Here is a 4,208-nt window from a genome sequence, read left to right on the forward strand (position 1 = left end):
AACCTAGATAACTAGAACACAGATTCCTTCTATAATCAACAACACATACTATAAGTAATATCATTTCCCAACTTATCGGGCATATTGATTTATCGAGCTAAACCTCACCCTTTAATAAGTCAAAGAAATAAATATTAAATATACATGCTTGTTATTATATTAGGATTAAGAGCACACACTTCCATAATAACTAAGGTCTAGTTCTTTTACTAAGTCAGTACAAAAAGAACTTACCTAAATGATCCTACTCAATACACTTAAAGTGTATCAGTGTAATTTATTAGTCAAGATAAACTAATACTTAATTACACTACGTCTATTCTGATGGTTTGTTCATTTCCATCTTAGTCGTGAGCAACTGTTTATAATTTATAGAGAACCGACAACATGATCTTCTAAGTGTGACTCCACACTCCATGTTATCTACTATATAAATTAATTGAACAATTACATTTAACAAATAAATGTAAACATTTGACCAATGTGATTCTTTATTTCAAAAATAAATATGTACAAAAGCTAAACTTTTAAGTATACACTCCAACAATATAAGCCGTCTTTATCTCTCCTTTGTCAATTTGTTCACAAATTAAATGACAAACAATCTTGATATACTTTGTTCTTTCATGGAAAATTAGATTAGCAACAATGTGCATGGTCGCCTGATTGTCGCAGTATAGAGTCACTGGCTGGGGATGCATAATATGCAAATCTCATAATAAATATTTTAGCCAAGTTATTTCACAAGCAACTGAAGATCTAGATACGATTTTTATTTTTATTTTTTTACTGTTCCAAGAAATAAGGGTTTTCCCTAAAAATAAGGGTTTCCCAAGAAAAATACAATAACTAGCCATTGATCAATGTGTAGTAATGTCTCTGACCCAATCTGCATCACAAAAAGCAACTAAATTCAAGTTATTTTTAGAAGGAAAAAATAGTCCTTGTCCAGGTAAACTCTTCAAGTATCAGAGTAAACGATGAACTACATCAAGATGAGGCCATCTAGGTTGTTGCATAAATTGGCTAAGTGTGTTAACCAAAAAAAGAAATTTCTAGCCTTGTGATTGTTAAATAATTAGTTTCCCCACAAGTTATCGATAATGCATCATATTTTTAAGTAAATCACCCTCGGTGGGGGTGAGCTTTAATGATTGTTCCATGGGAAACTTTGCTGGTTTTGCACCAAGTAACCCTGCCTCTTGAAGAATATCAATAGTGTACTTCTGTTGATTGATCGAAATTTTCATCTTAGAATAAGCTATTTCAACCCCAAGAAAATACTTTAGCAAACCAAGATCTTTAAACTTGAAACATGATGCAAGAAAGGATTTCACATTGTTAATAGCCTCTTGATTGTTCCCTGTTATAACCATATCATCAACATATAATAGAATGGTCGTAAATGAGTCTCCATGCACCTTGATGAAAAGTGAATGATCAGTTTGCGATTATTGGAAGCCAAAGTTTATGATGGCAGATAAAAACTTATGAAACCATGAACGTGAGGCTTGTTTTAAGCCATATAAGGGTTTATAAAGTCGGCATATAAGTGACTCCCCTTGTCGACGAAAACCTGGTAGAGGATGCATGCAGACTTCCTCGGTGAGATATCCATGTAAAAAAATATTTTGGACATCCATCTGGTAGGGTTTCCATCCACAAATAGAAGCAAGAGCGAGGAGACAACGAAATGTGGTGAGACTACGAAATAGGAGCAAAGGTTTAAGTGTAGTCAATGCCTTCTCGTTGAGTGAATCCTTTGGCGACAAGGCGAGCTTTATATCCCTCGATGGTGCCATTGGAGTTATATTTGATCTTGAACACCCATTTACACCCAATGGGACGGTGCCCTGAGGGAAGAGGGACGAGAGACCAGGTCTTGTTTGCCTCTAGTGGAGAAATTTCGATCTTTATTGTTTCAATTCATTTTGGATCCTTACAAGCCTGCTCAAATGTTTTTGGTTCCAATATGTGTGAAACACTATGAGTAAAAACACGATGAGCACGAGAAAGATTGGAATACGACACATACCTTGATATTGGGTGTTTGGTGCCAGATCCAACTAGAAGAAACGATTCTGTAGCAGGGAGAGTATGATTTATTTGATAATCTTGGAGGTGGGCTAGTGCGCATCTTAGACAGGTGGATTGTTGAAGTGTTGATTCTCGGGTTGTTTGGAATTCAATTACTTTATGAGTTTCTGCTGCTAGATCTGGTTGATGTTGTGGTTCGAGATGGAGTGTTGGGGTTGGGTTAGGTTCTAGAAAAAAAGTGTTATTAGAAGGGGTATGGTTATTTTGTATAGGTGAGGTAGTTAAGGCAGTCTCTTGATCTATTTCTATTGGTTTTGGCAAGATTAATGTGCGATTTTCGTCATCATTAGGTATGGTGGAGTATGGAAAGATATTTTCATGGAAAATAACATCTCGTGAGGTGATTAATTTCCTTTCTCCCAAATTATAGACAATATACCCTTTTTGGCCCGATGGATACCCAAGAAAAACACATCTTTGTGATCGAGTATCAAATTTGTGAGTAGGTTGGAGATTTATCGCAAAACATAGGCATCCATAGGTACACAAATGAGAGTAAAAGGGAATCTTTTTGTGTAGTCGCTCATATGGTGTTTTATTGGATAAAAGTGATGTAGAAAAGTGATTAATAAGGTAACAAGCCGTCTTTACATGTTCTCCTAAGAATTGTAAGGGAAGGTTTGCTTGAAAGCATAAAGCATGAACAACATTTAAAATATGATGGTGTTTACGTTCAACTACCCCATTTTGGTGTGGTGTGTAAGTACAAGATCGGTAAAAATTAGTACCACATTCATTGAAAAAGGTTTTCAAGGAGAGAAATTCTTGTGCATTGTCGGACCTTATGCCTTTATTGAACAATTGTGTTGTGTTTTGACACAAACAAAGAAATTTTTAATGATGGATTGGGTTTTATATGTATGACGCCAAAGGTGAACCCAGGTGTAACGAGAAAAATCATCCACAATAGTTAAAAAATAATGTGCGCTAAAATGAGAATAAATCTTATGTGGTCCTCAAATGTCACAATGTATTAAATCAAAAGACTTACGAGTTGAAATACTATTAGAAGAAAATGGTAAACGTGATTGTTTTGCTAGATGGCAAACATCACAAATATTATTGGAATCAAAAGAAATTTTTGGAATGGTTTGAGACAATAACCGTAGTGGAGTAGTGGAAGGGTTGTGTAAGTTTGCCGGTGGAAAGCAAATTAACTTTGAAATTTGGCACATAAAGCGCATTGTCAATAGTTAAATGATTGCATAATTCTATGGATCCAATAGATTTAATTTGTGTATATCCTCCATTTGGTAATTGCACGTTGGGATATTTAACAGTCATTTCATTTGCAATTGGCCCATTCTTTGACACATTGTCAGTGGCGCCACTGTCTAGTATCCATATGCTATTGATCAAGGTAGAGTCGTTACTTGAGGTGTTAACAAGGGGTTCGTTGTTACCATTTGATTATACTCCTTAGCAGTGAATTATTTGGTTTCCACGTTGGAGATGGATGGGGTGTTGACATCTTTCTTTCCCTTCGGCTTGACATCTTAGCCATGATAGCGATGTTTGAGTGGGAACCCATGAATGTAGAAACATCGATCAATAGTGTGACCATCCCTATCGCAGTGAGAGCATTGAAGTTGTCTGTTGCTAATGGTTGATCGATGGGGCTCATCTCCTTTGACTTGTTGACCCTGATTATGCATCTTTTGTTGAGCAAAATTTACAGTATATCCAGTAGCATCTCGATTGGCGGTGACATTATTTTGTCTCTTGTGTTGCTGTACAAGAGCATGGACCTTAACGGGTGTCAGGTCGAGGATTCATCAAGAGTATTGAACCATGGATGATAGAAAAAGAATCATTTAATCCCATGAGAAATTGCATGACTCTCTCCTTCTCTTCTCTTTCGACAAGGCCCTTGACAACTCCACAAGTACAAGCAATTATATCATGATAAGAAGCCAACTCATTCCATAGAGCCTTCAATGTGGTATAACAAATCGACACAAATTGATTTCCTTGTCAGTGCTCCACGATTTCATGACGAAATTAAAAAATATGGGCATCATTCCCTTGAGAAAATTTATCGTGTAGATCATTCCAAACATCGAATGCAGATTCTACATAAATAATACTCCCGGCGATATCAGGTTGAACGA

Source organism: Zingiber officinale, chromosome 6A (genome assembly GCF_018446385.1).
Source record: "Zingiber officinale cultivar Zhangliang chromosome 6A, Zo_v1.1, whole genome shotgun sequence".
Lineage (NCBI taxonomy): Eukaryota > Viridiplantae > Streptophyta > Magnoliopsida > Zingiberales > Zingiberaceae > Zingiber > Zingiber officinale.